Below are 17,253 nucleotides of genomic sequence, written 5' to 3'. Positions count from 1 at the left end.
CCCATAAAAAATATGAATCCAGTAGTGCTCCTTCGATTATCTATGTCTCCACCCTAATCACTATCTCTATATCTAACAAGCTTGTAATCATTAGAAACTGAATAGAACAAGCCAAAGTCAATTGTACCTTTCAGATATCGAAGAATTCTCTTTGTAGCTTTAAAATGGGTGGTTATTGGAGATTCCATGTAGCGACTAACCAATCCAACTGCGTGAAGAATATCGGGCCTCGTGCAAGTTAGATAGCGTAGACTTCCCACCAAACTTTTAAAGAATATTGGATCTACACTTTCGCCTTCTTCATGTTTGGACATCTTGATCCCATATTCTATCGGTGTGCTTATTGGCTTATAGTTCTCCATCTTGAACTTCTTCAGGATCTCCTTTTCATAGCTTTCCTATGAAATGAAAATTCCATCACTTTGTTGCTTAACTTCAATGCCAAGGTAGTACGCCATGAGCCCCATGTCTGTCATCTCGAATTCTTTCATCATCACATCCTTGAATTCATTAAACATGCTTAGGTTGCTTCTGGTGAAGATTAAATAGTCCACGTAGAGGCACACGATCAAAATATCTCCATCTTTGATCTTGATATATAGAGTATGTTCGTAGGGACATTTGTTGAAGTCATTCTCTTGGAAGTACTTGTCGATTCAGCTATTCCATGCCCTTGGTGCTTGTTTTAGCCCGTAAAGAGCCTTCTTCAACTTTAACACATTGTCTTCCTGCCTTTTGACTTCGTAGCCTGATGGTTGCTGAATGTAAACTTCCTCTTCAAGAACTCCATTTTGGAAGGCAGGCTTTACATCCATCTTCTGTATCTTCCACTTGTTTTGAGCTGCCAAAGAAATGATTAGTCTGATAGTCTCCAATCGATCAACAGGAGTGAATTCCTCATCATAGTCAATTTCAGCCTTTTGACTATAGCCTTTAGTAACTAGCCTCGCCTTGTGCCTTTCAATCTCTCATTTGGTGTTTTTCTTTGTTTTGTACACCCATTTAACACCTATCGCTTTATGTCCCTTGGGAAGTGAGGTAAGTTCCCATGTGTCATTCTTCTCGATGGTCTTGATTTCTTCGTCCATCGTATCTTTCCATTTCTTTTCTTGTACTGCTTCTTGAAAGCTCACTGGTTCACAATCGACAAACAGACAAAATAATGTAATATTATCTTGTCGTTCAATTACCTCATAGAGATCTCTAAGGCTTCTTGTACATTACACAATTCTTTCACTTTGACTCCCACTTGACGATGATGAAGGTGATGAGTCTCCTTAAGTGGTTGATGTTGGTGAAGTGGGTGGAGTTTCAAGCTCTTGTTGAGGTTCACCTAGTTGTTCCCTCATTGTCTGCTCATCTTCTTCAAACTGAGGAAAGAAATTGAAGTCATATGCATGAGAGTTAAAATCTCATTCTCTTTCTTCGTTGAAGACCACATCTCGACTAATCACAAACTTCTTATTGTCTGGATTGTATAGCTTGTAGCCTTTCGAATTAACATCATAGCCGATGAAGATATTATCATCAAGCTTCGTTCTTCTCTCGTCTGGTACATGAACATGGGCTATACTTCCAAAGATTCTCAAGTGGAAAATGTCAGGCTTTCTTCCACTCCATGCCTCTTGTGGTGTCTTTCCCCATACACTTCTTATTGGAGACCGGTTTGAAAAGTAGACTGCATACACTACTGCTTCCGGCCAAAATTCCTTGGGTAGTTTCTTTCTTTTGAGCATGCTTCGTGCCATGTCGAGGATTGTTCTGTTCTTTCTTTCTGCCACACATTTTGCTGGGGGATCTAGGAACTGTCATTGGTCGACGAATTCCATTTGCTTCATAGAACTCTTGAAACTCCTTGGAAGTAAATTCTCCACCTCAGTCGGATCTCATGGCTTTGATCTTTCTACTACTTCTCTCTCCACTACTTCTTTGAACTTCTTAAAGACTTCATAAACTTCTAACTTCAGTTTCAAGAAATATACCCAGGTTTTTCTTGAAAAATCATCAATGAAGAAGAAAATAGTTATTATTACTGAGAGAGCTTGGCTTGATCGGTCCACACACATCAGTATGGATGAGCTCAAGTGGCTTATTGGCTCTTGTCTCTGAATCCTTTGGAAAGCTTTTCTTGAATTGTTTCCCGACTAGACACCCTTCAAAAAGCTGGTTAGGATGGTTGATGCGAGGTAGTCCCTTCACCATCTCCTTCTTAGATAGCAGCTCTAGACCTCCAAAATTTAGATACCCAAATAGAAGATGCCAAATCCATGATGCATCTTTATAGCAAGCTTTCAGGAACTTTGTAACATCGTTTTGTATGCTGATAAAAAACATTCTATTCTTTGACATCGACACTTTAACAATGAAGTTATTCTTATAATCTTTTATAGAAAGATTATAATTATTCATATGAATATCATAACCTTTCTCTACTAGTTGCCCTAAACTTAGGATATTACTTTTCATATTGAGCACATAGTAGACATTTGAAATAAATTAATGTCTCTCATCTTTCAAACGTATAAGGATGTTACCTCTTCCTTTCACAGCTATTGTGGAATCATCTCTAAACGAAACATTTCCACTTACTGACTCGTCTAGCTCCACGAACATGTCTTTCTTTCCACACATGTGATTGCTTGCACCACTGTCAAGTTACAAGGAATTTCTTGGCCACCATCAGATTCTTTCCTGCTAGAAGAAGAGTTTCTTTTCCATCCGTCTTTTCCTCCACGTATTTGGCCTTTTCCTCAATTTTGTTGTTGGGAGCTCTACATTCTGAAGCATAATGTCGAAACTTCTGACAATTATAACATCGAACTTGAGATTTGTCATATCTTGAGTTCAGATTGATTTTTACATGGCATCGTGTTGAGCTTTCTCCTTTCTCATAATTGTTGTTGTAATTCCAGCCTCGTCCACGTCCGCGACTTCCATCTCATCCATGGCCTCTACCTATGCCTAGGCCACGTTGGTTTCTATCATTGCGTTGTGTTTCATGCATATCTTTGAGTTGCAACTTGAGGAGTTTCTCAGTAAACCCATGCTTCTTCTTATGCTTCTCTTCGTATGCTTGAAATGATCCTTGGAGTTGCTCGATCGTCATTTCTTCCAAGTCTTTAGTTTCTTCAATCGTCACAACGATGTGCTCAAATTTGGGATTTAACGAACGGAGTATCTTCTCTATTATCCTCACGTCTTCTAATTTTTCTCCATTTCTTTTTAATTGATTAGAAACAACTACTACTCTTGAGAAATAATCTAAAATAGACTTAGATGCTTTCATGTGTAAGGATTCGAATTCACCTCTTAATTTTTAGAGACGAACCATCTTTACTTGCTCAGATCCTTTGTAAGAGGTTTACAGCATCTCCCACACTTCCTTGCTAGAGCTTGCACTCGAGATCTTTTCAAAACCATCATCATCTAATGCTTGATAAATGAGGTAGAGAGCATTCTTGTCTCTCTTTCTTGAATCCTTCAAAGTTTTCTTTTGATCTGGTGTAAGAGTAGCAAAAGCATCATCATCTGAAGGCTCGGTATATCATTTCTCTATGATATCCCACACATCTTGTGATCTAAGAAGTGCATTCATTTTGATACTCCAGTTGTCGTAGTTAATATTGTTGAGTGTCGAAACTTGGAATGGTGCCATACCATTTGCCATAACTCTCAATATAATGAGAATTTTTAAAATCCGATTGCACGGATGAATCCAGAACACCGAAAAACCTTGGGAGGGACTTGGACAACACAGTAAAGGGGCTCCAACTCGGCTCAACTTGGTGAGTCAACACGATTTTCTGGCAGCAGTCTTCCGGCGATGCGTGGCGGCGCGTCAGAACTCAGATTGGGAAGATTTTAGCGGCGTCAAATTCCTCTTGTCGATACCTTCGTTCTTTCCAACTCGCTCTGATGTCACTTTATTGAAAATGAAACACTCACATAAACAACTTTTATTGAAACTCAAACAAATATTACAAGAGCACTCTCACTCAAAAACAAGAACTATAACTCACTCTTATAAGACTTTGCCTCTTCACTCACTTAGAAGCTCTTAATTTTTCTTGATGCTTAAACTAAAATGGGAAGGGGTATTTATACTACTCAAGAACAATCCTACACCACACAAATAAAATAATTTAAACCATTAAAATATACAAATACCTAACTCTCTCCTAACTAAATTGATGTAAGCAATGCAATCTTCATCTAATTGATGTAAACAATAACATCTTCATCTAATTGATGTAAGCAATGACATCAATTTAGTTTGGGTTTGGGTTTAGGCTCCCATAATGGATCAAGTTTATGATCCAACAGAAGGGCGATCTTAGTATGCGTACTTATATATCTTAAGTGAAAGAGATATGTGATGCGTTGGCGACGTGCGACAGTCTGATCTCCGAATACGAACATATTACCATAATCTTAAATGGTTTATCTGTTGAATACCGACTATTTATGGTTGTCATCACGGTGAACAGGGAGCCGTTCACTTTTGATGGCATCATGTATATTCTTGTAGATGTGGAGGCGTAACAGAAAACCTTTGATCATGTAGACAACTTAAATATCAATGCCAGTGTTGCTCGTTTCTCTCTTAATGATTCAGATCAGGTTTCATCTGAATAGATGACTCTTAAATCGTTTACTCCTCGCTCCACATGTCAGTCGTATCCATAGGGTGGCCATGGTTGTGGTCGATCGCGATTTCACTGTCAACTGTGTGGAAAACTTGGATATCTCGTTGACCGTTGCTGGTATAGTTTTGATCAAACATTTCCTGGCGTTTTGACTAATAGTACAAAACACTCTTTCGATCCACATGCTTCCTCCGCTAATGTCTCAGCAAACGTGTATACCTTTTAGTCATCCAGGGCTCGTTATAGTTGTGGGTGCTCTAGTCAGAATACTAGTGGTGATTCCAGAGTTGCTCTTGCAGCTGAAACTACCCAGAACACTGATCGTGGTGGTTCTGCCTTATAATGGTGTGTTGATTCAGGGGCAACACATCATATGAATTCTGATGCTAATGAAGTGGCGGATGGTATTGACTACACTAGTACAGGTAAGGTTGTTGTTAGTAGTGGTTCCACAGTGCCTATTATTAAGATTGGTCAGTCTGCTTTAATTACTACCAATCTTACTTTGAATCTTAATAATCTTCTTCATATGCCCTATATTTCTAAGAATTTGGTCTTCGTCTCTAAGCTTGCTAGGGACAACAACGTCTTCCTTGAGTTTCATGCTGATCGATGTGTTGTTCCGGATGAGAAGACTCAAATGCCTATACTGGAAGGTTGTGAACGTGGTGGTCTTTATGAATTTAACTCTTGCTGAATAAAGGCTCGGTTTATGTTGAAGCTCACTTATCTAGTAACTCCAATAGTTTATTTGATCTTTGGTATAGGCGTTTGGTTCACACATCGCTTGATACGTTGCATAGAGTTTGTCTTCTTTGTAATGTTTCCCTTTCAAAAAATTTCAATGAAAAATTATGTTTTGCTTGCCAATTGGGAAAATTGCATAAGTTACCCATTGCACACTCTCAGACACAGTATAGCACTCCATTTCAACTCATTTTTCAGATTTATGGGGACCTCCTCACACCACGTCCAATGGCTACAAATATTACATTTCTTTTGTTGATGCTTATTCCCGAGTGTCCCGACATTCTTGGGTTTACCTACTGAAAGATAAGTCTGAGAATTTGCAAGTTTCTAAACTATTTCAACATATGGTTAGAACTCAATTTGGTTGTGAGATTAAAGAGTTTCAGTGTGATGGCGGTGGGGAATTTCGGTCTTTGGTTGGTGTGTGACATAGACTTACATGTCCTCATACATCCCAGTAGAATGGGGTTGTCAAACGGAGTATCGATATCTTGTTGAAATGATACTTGTTTTGTTTGCTTAAGCCTCGTTGCCACAGAGGTTTTGGTCTTATGCAGTTAATACTACCGTGCATCTAGCTAAATGGCTTCTTACGCATGTTCTCAATGGAATTTCCCCGTATGAAAAGTTATTTGATAGTGGATAATGTAGTTAGAAATCCATAATAGAGTCTGACTATAACGACCGAATTGATTATCTTCATGCATAAGGAATTTAGATTCCCTGGTATAAAAGATTTTAAAATCATCATTAACCTCCCTTTTTTCTTTTCTAATTCTGGATTATTATATGATGATTTTTGAACTTTCCATATACATATATAGAAATAGAAAAAGATAGACTAGAACCGACATCTCTTATGTCATGTCAATGATAATATAAAAATAGAATTGGGATATGGATGGAATATAATGAAATAAAGCCACTTTGAGGTTCCCTATGAAATTCGACATGGAACAGAGCTACTACGAAGAAGTTCTGGGGGTTACGAAGGAAACTTCGAGTTCATATTGGTCATGGGTTGAGAACAGGAATTGAACTCTATGAGATCTAATCTCCCGTTGTTCATCAGTAGCTCAATGGTAGAGCGGTCGGCTGTTAATTGACTGGTTGAGTCTTCATTTTCACTTCTTTATTTATGATGAGAGAACTAACCTCGAATCATACTATTCTTCCAAGAGTCAGTCTTTGCAAGACTGACCCATAGATTACTAGGGACTTAGATAATGCTTATTGCTTGCCCAAGGGTTAAAGATCAAATTAGGGTAAGAGGTACCGGTAACACCTATAGGGCTCACTAAATAAGTAGAAGAGAGAGTCCCATCCATCGAGGATAAGATCTGACCAAGCTTGACTTAGAACTCCTTATATGACTCCTTGTACAAGCCGCATCATGGCTACCCTCCCCCTATCTCTTTGAATCATACGGACTACCTTGTGGTTGGCTGACCTTAGCTTCACAAGGATACTATTCTAAATCACTGGCCTTTGGCATCTATGCTCCTCAATAAGATCGTTAGTTAGGCTCGCTACTCTCTTGACGTACTACCAAGACCACTCTCTTATCTCTTGTTCACCAGAAAAGGGCCACTGAGGGATAAGAAGCAAGGGTAATGGGGCAAGAAATTTAATTTAAATTAGAAGACTTTCTGGTTTACTTATAACTTTGTCTTGTATAAACAAGAATTCTTTGTCTTTCTCTTACTGAAAGCTAGTTGCTTTGGCTTTATTGCTTTCACTTCAAAGGTGGAGGAAAACTACGAAAAAACTTAGGTCTTTGGTCCAAAGGAGAATAAACTCGAGTAACTGGATGAGGAATAAAATGACTCTCCTCCAGTTGCGGAGATTACAGAGGTTGATTCTGGTCTGGAGCCAACAGACTTATCAGAGGTGAGTATGGACCCAGCGTTATGGCAATAAACTTACACAACCCTGATGACGATCCAAGGCTCTCATGCTAAAGGACAGTCAGTAATGGAAACAAGTTCTAAAGGTAAGACTTAGTCTCTTCCAGAGACCAGAGCCAGTAGAGTGACTTTTGAGAAGCCACCAGAAGAAATGACCAAGCATCTGAGGCATCTATACATTAGAGCTCACATCGATGGAAAGCTGGAGTCTAGAGTCTTAGTGGAAAATGTTTCCGCAGTGAATATACTTTCACTCAGAATGGTAAATAGGCTGCCCAAGTCTGAGCAAGATTTGATCCCTTTTAAAGTCTCAGTTACTAGATTTGATGGTGGCGTGTCTCAAACAAAAGGGCTCATTTCGGTGGATCTGACAATGGGTAAGACCACTAAAGTCAGCGCATTCCTTGTGGTAGATGGAACAACTGGGCCTGTCTTTTGACCAAATGCAGTGGTGGTCCTTATGAGTACTTCCCTCCCATACTAACACAAGAGGAATAGAAGTTTTTTGTAAACGAGAGAGGGCAGCTTACGGGAGATGATTTCTCAAATAAGGTTTCGCTAGTACTGGACTTTCTTTGTGGTAAAATTTTTAGCGTATAAGTGTCACTCTAAAAAAGTTACCATCAGGAGCGGCATGGGGTTAAAATACCTCGCATCGAAAATGGCGGCAGCAGAGAAGCTGATATACTTGAAGAAGAAAAAAATCCACTAAGTACAAGGCTAACAAGAATGCCCAAGGAAAAGGGGGGCGAGAGAAGGAAAAGTAAGACAATAGTGACAAGGATGGCTCAGGTCAGTGTTCCACCCATAAGCACCATCAGGAAAAAAAAAGAAAGGAATGTAGGGACAAAAGACACGTGAGCTTAATTCTTTTCTATGCAATGGACCTCATTGGGAAAGAGAATAAAAAAGGCCATCCACTCTCTCACAGAAAAGCTAAGTGAGGAGCCAGATAAGATTAACTTCGTTAACTACCTTTCTTATGAAGAGTCACATTGGGAGATCTAGACAGTTGATTAATGCCATGGCCAAAAAAATCTAAACCCAAGTCGGTGAGAAAGAGGCTCATCCACATTAAAGTGGGAATCAATGGGAAGAAGAATCATCCATCGTAAACAGGGGTCCTACCCATAACTTTCTCTTAGTAGGGGAGGCAAAGACACTATAGGACCCTAATAATCACCAAGCGAAGTGGGAGCCGACGACGCACAAGAGCCTTGACATGATCTTGGATCACTAACCCGATCATTCTTTCATGCAAGACAAAATTTCCTTTGATCGAAGAGTGAGACTCACTGATCAAATGGACCAAGTCGGGTGGGATAGAGCTAGCGACTAGGGCCCAAACCCTTCTATACAAGACCGGTTGAATGCGCTATAAGCCCTCTTTCGGAGCCAGATTGAGTAATGGCTACAAGTAAGCGTCCGTACTTCTCTACGTAGGCCCAACATTTAGAGCTTGATTTTGATCCTTTGAATCTTGGACCCATCACCCGCACTAGTTGGCCTTACCAAAAACCTTGACTTGAGACTACGAGACTGAGGACTTCATCTCGAAAGAGCGATATCTTCCTCTGGGCGTCCATCCAATACTTCTCCAATTAGCATGTCTTAGGCACAACTAAGTAATAATAGACGAGTTGCATTTTCACCTTTCATATAGGCGATAAAGTCCTCATCCAACAGAGGTTCCCTTCCACCCTCGTCCTAACATTCTTGGGTTTAACTGCTGAAAGATAAGTCTAAGACTTTGCAAGTTTCTAAACTATTTCAACATATGGTTAGAACTCGATTTGGTTGTGAGATTAAAGAGTTTCAGTGTGATGACGATGGGGAATTTCGGTCTTTGGTTGGTGTGCGACATAGACTTACATGTCCTCATACATCCTAACAGAATGGGGTTGTCGAACGAAGTATCGACATCTTGTTGAAATGACACTTGTTTTGCTTGCTCAAGCCTCATTGCCACCGAAGTTTTGGTCTTATGCAGTTAATACTGCCGTGCATCTAGTTAATCGGCTTCATGCGCGTGTTCTCAATAGTATTTCCTCGTATGAAAAGTTATTTGGTAGGCAGCCCAAGTATGATCATTTACGTGTCTTCGGCTATCAGTGTTTCCAATATCTTCGCTCGTTTCAGGCTCATAAGTTTCAGTTTCGGTCACAGCCATGCACGTTCCTTGGCTACAACATCCAACATAAGGGTTATCTTTGCCTGGCACGAGATGGAATAATCTATACTTTTTGTCATGTTGTATTTGATGAAGGTGTTTTTCTGTTTGCTGGAACTAAAGATGAATATGTTGATGTGCAATTGATTTATTCTCAGCCCTTGTCTAATATTCCTTTGGTGTCTAGTGCTGCTCCTTTTTTGGGCAATATCATTCAATCTTCTGGGCAATGTCATACTCCACCAACCCTACTGCTAAGTCATCTACTTTGGGTTTTGTGCAATCTACTGTTCTCTTCCCTGTGCTGCCTGATTTAGATATTGTACAACCTGCAGATTCGTCTGTCACCTTGGGTGAGGAGCATGTTGTTCATGAGCCTACTCTTGGTTCATTGGAATCCCCTCAAGACAACGATTTTTCTTCTTCTTTAGGTTCGGCTCCTTTTGTAGGTGGTAATGTACATCCCATGATAACATGAAGCAAGATGGGGGTCTTCAAATCGAAGATCGTTTGAAGACCTTTGTTTCTCGCGTTAATGTTGATACTGATGATATGGCTCCTCAAACAATTCAACAAGCTCTTGCTATACCCAGATAGAAAGATACAATTGTTTTCGAATACAATGCTTTACTCGGGAAAAATATTTGGCGTACCTAAAAGAAGGGTGCCTATTGGGTGTAAATGGGTTTTTAGGGTTAAAAAAAGGTCAATGGCTCTGTGGCAAGGCACAAAGCTCGCCTGGTTACCAAGGGCTTCTCCCATGTTCTTGGTTTTTACTTTAAAGACATGTTTATCCATAGTACTAAATTGCGACAGCAACGCGATAAGGGAATCGTGCCACGATTGTTGCAGTCAAAAACCATTACGTAACACCGCAACACGCTATAAATTATGCCACAACGCTGCAACAAACTTTAAATTATCTGAAATATAAAATTACATAGATGAATTATTCTAATTTAATTCTTAAAACTGGATTATAAATATATATCATTAATAATATCGTAATAGTTATGTTTAAAATTAGTTACTTAAATTTGAATTAATTAAATTATTTATTTTGGTGGTGAAATGTAAGATATAGAATTTTTATATTTATAGTTATGTATTTTTTTTCTTTATAAGTTATGTAAAATGAACATTTTCATGTTACAATATAAAAAATGTGTTGAGTTAATCGATTGACGGAATTGGCCAAGAGGGGGGTGAATTGACAATTAAAAATTTGGTGGAAGCTTTTGCAGAAAATTGAAAGTAATTGCACAGCGATTTAGAGTGGTTCGACTTTCTCAATCAAAGTCTACATCCACTACCTTAGCTATCCACACTAAGGATTTTCCTAACAAATTTACTAATTTGTTCTTTCTTTTGAGGCCAAAGAGATAACCTTACAACACCCTCAAGAATATACCCCAATTCTTGAGATCACTCTTTCCCAAAGAGAAGATTACAAATTTGCAAACTTACAAGGAAAACCTCACAAGGTAAGATGTTTGCACAATTCTAGAACAAGAAAATAACACTCACAAATAATTACAAATGAGCACAAATGGTGTTCTTTGAAAGCAAGATGAATATTAAAGGAAAATTGGCTTGATTTGCATAAATTTGGTGTTTGATGCTTTCTCCGTTGTTTCTCTATAATTTCTTGTTGATCAAGGGCTTCAGAACTTGTTTAAATACACCTTGAATCACTTATGAACGTTTGGGATGATTAGTGAAGATCATATAGCTGTTTTAGTGTGAAAATAATTAATAAAACAACTTGGAGTGTGGGGGAATCGGTTCCCCCTCATAGGGAATCGGTTCCCTAAGTGTAAAATTCAAATATTTCGACCGTTGAACAGGGGGAATCGGTACCCCCTATGGGGGAATCGGTTCCCTCCGAGCATTCTGGAAATCTCAGAGCCAAACCATTCAGGGGGAATTGGTACCCCCTTGGGGGAGAATCGGTTCCCTCTGAGCAATCTGGAATTTTTGGCTTTGAAATGGTTCGAAATACTTTGAAAGATTATTTTGAAATTGTTTTAAGATTAAAACTTAATTTTACACTTAAGTAAGGATTAAAAATGATTTTTGAAATATTTGGAGTAATGTTTTGATATTCGAATAATTATATCGAATATACTTAGAAAATCATTTGGAAAATCTTAAAATTCATTTAACTTAATTTGTTATATCGAAATATCAAAATGTTTTCAACAATCTCCCCGTTTTTGATATAACAAAACATTTTAGTAATTTTAAGATTTTGAAATCAAGTTTTGAAATTACTCCCCTTACTTTAACACTTCTCCCATTTATCATTTTAAAACACACACCTCTCCCCCTTTTTGTTAAATCAAAAAGATTCAAAGAAACGTGAAAATCATTTAGCCAATTGATTAGGTATATGTATGCATAAGCTGCTAAGATCACAATCAAGAGAAACGTTAGCCATTAGTTCCATAATCAATATTCATAAACAATGTGATATGGCAAAATTGGTCATATTGCTAATAATGATGTAAATGATGCAATAATGAATAAATCACACCAAACATATAAGTTCACACCATCCATAAATCCAAACAAATTCACAATCCAAAAATTCAAACATTCCAAAATATTCAAAATGTTAAAACAATAAGTTTGGAGTTCAAAGCAAAATATAGAATCAAACATCCGTAGGAGGATCGGGAGGAGGAAAACGAGCTCGCATAGCGGCCATCCGTGTGAGAGTGCATCAATACGTTCATTCATTGAAGCATTGTTTGTGCGCATCTCTCGGAGAATCTCTAATTGTTGAGCTCTCATTGTGGATAAATGGGACTCTATAGAAGTAAAGCGCGAATCCATGGTCGCATATCGGAAATTAAATGTCTCCATAAAGGATTGAAAATATGGAGGCATTTGAGTCGATTGTTGTGCGTGCTCCTCGGGTTGCTCAGGCTCATCTTTGGCTTCATCGATATCCCTCATTAATTGTTCAAACTCTGGATCTTCGTCAGCTTCGAGTGGAGCTTGTGAAGAACTAGCTCCCGAAGTAGTTGCAGAAGATCGAACCCATTCACCGGTTTCTTTATCTTTGACCCATCCCTCTCTTGTTAAAGAAAGAAGATTGATTTGTTTCTTAAGAGGAAATGAGGCATCTAGACCAACTCGAAGCTCGGCTTTAGAAAAGAGATTACTAAGGATACAACCGTAAACTAGTGAAGAACAGAGTTTCTTATTTGGCACTAGGTTAACGGTTTCAACAATCTCAGCAAAGATAATCTCGGAAAGGTTTATTTTTATATTGTGTTCAAAACAATGCAACCACCAAAGATCTAAAGCTTGAGAGTAGAATAATGACCCCAGGATAGTCGAAACCACCAAGTGATCATGAGATGAAAAAAACGCTCATGAAGATCTAGAACACTTGCACTATCATTTCGTTTATATCGAGAGCCTAAAACTTGTTTTTCATTTGATAAACCTTCATTATCCAAGCCTAAGGCATTGTCTATGTAAGCCGGATCAAGATGGAAATATTGACCTAGGAGGTAGGAACGTACTCCTATGATTTTGGTTTTGTCACGATTTTTGATACAAACGGCATTACAATAGAAGATACGAGCAAGTTGATGATAGACAACGGGTTCAAGTTCAAAAAGTTTATCAAATTTCCATTCGTGCAAGATAGGGAGATATTTAAAGTTAATAGCAACCATAGCTTGAAGAGATGGGATACGTTCTTCCCTAATCTTATACGAGTCAAAATATTGGTAAAACCAATAACGATAATCTTTAGGACCCAGTTGATTGAAACAAGAATTTTGGATAGTCAAGTTAGGATCAAGATTTGGAATAGGATTTTGAGGAATAAGAGGAGGATTTGGAGGTGGATTTGGTTGACGACTAGAACGACTAGATGAAGACCTAGCACGTTTAGGATTGGACATGGTAAAGAAATCGGAATAGATTGAATAACCTGTAATTTTAAAAACAAATGTATGCAATTCAATTAATCCCAAAACTCAATTGAGTCCTCAATATTTCAAGGTTCTCTAAATTCAATCCTATTGGGCAAAGTTTTTGAAAAACTTTTGACAAATATGGTTTTAGAAACAATATATATATATATATATATATATATATATATATATATATATATATATATATATATAGTTTTCATAACAACATAATTTAATCAAAACACAACAATTTGAAATTAACATTTTTTTTAATTTCGAAAATTTTAAAATTTTGTAAAATTCTTGTGTTTTTGATGAAATTAGTTGTAACATCTAGTTTCTAATCATTAAACAATCAATGCCCGATCACTATTTCAACCTAAACTAATTAAAAATAATCCTATGTTCAAAATCAATGAAATAGAGAGTTTAGAAAAATTTACCTTGAAAGATGAAGATTGAGGGGATTTTGATGTTGTTTGCATAATTTTAATGATTCCAACAGGTTTAGAAGATGATATTTGAATCGAATTCCGATTAATATCGTTGATTTGAGGCAAAAATAGATATTTGAGAAAACTTGAGAGAGAATGATGAAAGAGGGTTTGAGTATTTTGGGGTTTTGGGTGTTCTGCCCGATTTAACAGAACCCTAGGGGGTATCGATTCCCCTGTGGGGGGAATCGGTTCCCCTTCAAAGGGGGAATCGGTTCCCTCATGGGGGGATCGATTCCCTCTGCACAAAAATGCTAAAATCTGATTTTAAACACTCAAAATGCTAAATTAATTTTCTTTAGTGGTATTGGCAACTCATATATTGAAAATTAATCATGTTCAAACAATCAAATTATTCTTTAAACGATATTTGAACATAAAACTAATTTTCATCAAGAATCATAAACTCCCCCTAACTAATAGCAATGAATGCAATAAAAAATTACTATTATGAGCATTTTTCAGTATTTATTAAAAGTGCTGAATTATTTTAAACACTAAGTGAAGATAGGTCAGTTAAACCTAATTCTCTCCTAAGTGTCCAAAACCTTTCCTTATCTAAGGGTTTTGTAAAAATATCCGCTAATTGATGCAAAGTATCAATAAATTCTAGAACTACATCTTCCTTAGTGACATGGTCTCTAATGAAGTGATGTCTAATTTCAATGTGTTTAGTTCTAGAGTGTTGGATGGGATTTTTAGTGAGACAAATAGCACTAGTATTGTCACACTTGATAGGAATAGTACCAACTTCAATTCCATAATAAAAAAGTTGTTGTTTCATCCATAAAACTTGTGCACAACAACTACCGGCTGAAATATATTCCGCTTCAGTGGTAGATAATGCAACACAATTTTGTTTCTTTGAAAACCAAGAAATCAGAATATTTCCAAGGAATTGGCAAGTACCGGAGGTTCTTTTCCTATCTAATTTACATCCTCCATAATCCGTATCAGAGAAGGCATGCAAGCTAAAACTAGAGTCTCTAGGATACCAAAGTCCTAAACTAGGAGTGTCCTTAAGGTATCTAAAGATTCTCTTAACATCTAGTAAATGTGATTCCTTAGGACATGATTGAAATCTAGCACATAAGCAAACACTAAACATAATGTCCGGTTTACTTGCAGTTAGATAAAGCAAAGTGCCAATCATTGACCTATATAATTTAACATCTACACATTTACCTCCTTCATCTAAGTCAAGCTTTGTTGAAGAGCTCATTGGAGTTTCATGAGGTTTCCCATTTTCCAGTCCAAACTTCTTGAGCATATCTTTGATGTACTTAGCTTGATTAATGAAGATGACATCTTTTCTTTGATTGATTTGGAGTCCCAAGAAAAATGAGAGCTCCCCCATCATGCTCATCTCAAACTCACTTTGCATTAGCTTAGAAAATTCTTGGCAAAGAACATCATTAGTAGAACCAAATATTATATCATCAACAAAAATTTGAACTACTAATAAATCTTTACCTTTATGCTTTAAAAACAATGTAGTGTCAACCTTTCCTTTTGAAAAACCTTTTTCAATTAAAAAATTTGACAATCTTTCATACCAAGCTCTAGGAGCTTGTTTTAAACCATAAAGAGCTTTTGTCAATTTAAGAACATGATCTGGAAATTTTGAATCTTCAAAACCTGGAGGTTGTTCCACATACACTTTTTCTTTTATAAAACCATTTAAAAATGCACTTTTAACATCCATTTGATATAATTTAAATTCATGAAAACATGCAAATGCTAATAACATTCTAATTGCTTCCATCCTAGCTACGGGAGTGTATGTTTCATCATAGTCTATGCCCTCTTCTTGAGTATACCCTTGAGCAACAAGTCTAGCCTTGTTTCTCACTATATTACCACTCTCATCAAGCTTATTCCTAAATACCCATCTAGTACCTACAGTAGATTTATTACTAGGCCTTTCAACTAATGTCCATACTTTACTTCTCTCAAATTGATTTAACTCTTCTTGCATAGCCATAATCCAATGTTCATCATTTAATGCTTCGTTAATATTCTTAGGCTCTATGCATGAGATAAATGCAACATAATTACAAATATTTCTAAGAGAAGATCGAGTTGTTACCCCTTTTGATGGATCACCTATAATTTCACCATCCTTGACATAGTTATACTCTCTTGGATAAGATACTTCCCTTTCTTCAATGGTTGGATTCTCAAGAGGATCACGAGTTTCCTCATTTTTCGTTTCTTCCTTTGATGATGGTTCTCCAACTTCATGTCTAACATCATTTGTATTTATAACACCTACATCATCATTCACACAAGAATCCTTCCTTGGAAGGGGATTATCATTGAAAACAACATGTATAGACTCTTCTACAATTAAAGTTCTTTTATTAAATACTCGATAAGCTTTAGAATTTAAGGAGTAACCCAAAAAAATTCCTTCAACTTTTAGCATCAAATTTGCCAAGGTTTTCTTTACCGTTGTTTAAAACAAAACATTTACATCCAAAAGGATGAAAATAGCTAATGTTAGGCTTTTTATTTTTGAAAATTTCATATAGAGTTTTCTTTAAAATTGGCCTAATCATTACTCGATTAACAACATAACAAGCAGTATTTGTGGCTTCTGCCCAAAAATATTTTGGCAAATTATTTTCACAAAGCATGGTTCTAGCCATTTCTTCTAAAGTTTGATTTTTCCTCTCAAAAACTCCATTTTGTTGAGGGGTTCTAGGTGCTGAAAAATTATGACTAATACCATTAGAATTATAAAATTCAATAAATCTAAGATTTTCAAATTCAGTGCCATGATCCTTTTCATTTTGGATCATTTTTGAAAATGTGATGAACTGTTCTAATGCTTCATCTTTAGTACTTAAAAATAGAACCCAAGTATATCTAGAATAGTCATCTACCAAGACAAATGTATATTGTTTTCCACCCAAGCTAGTAGTCCTAGTTGGCCCAAAAAGATCTACATGGATCAATTGTAATACTCTACTAGTTGATACGTCATTAATGGATTTAAAAGAAACACGCTTTTGTTTTCCTTTAGCACAAGCATCACATATTTTATCATTATCAAATTTAAGCTTAGGCAACCCTCGAACTAAATCACCTTGAATTAGCCGTTACAAAACACTCATACTAGCATGTCCTAGTTTCCTATGCCATAACCAACTATCATGTTCATCCTAAGCAACTAGGCATAAATTAGTCATATCAAAAGAATCTAAATGCACCATGTATATGTTCCCTATTCTATGACCAACAAGCATAATCCGATTAGATGCAATGTCAATGACTTTACAACCATTAATTTCAAATAAGACATTAAATCCTTTATCGCATAATTGACTAATACTCAATATATTATGC

Source organism: Hibiscus syriacus, unplaced genomic scaffold (assembly GCF_006381635.1).
Source record: "Hibiscus syriacus cultivar Baekdansim isolate YM2019G1 unplaced genomic scaffold, ASM638163v2 tig00112503_pilon, whole genome shotgun sequence".
Lineage (NCBI taxonomy): Eukaryota > Viridiplantae > Streptophyta > Magnoliopsida > Malvales > Malvaceae > Hibiscus > Hibiscus syriacus.
The sequence above is the reverse complement of the archived record's forward strand: the minus strand, read 5'-3'. Positions refer to the sequence as shown.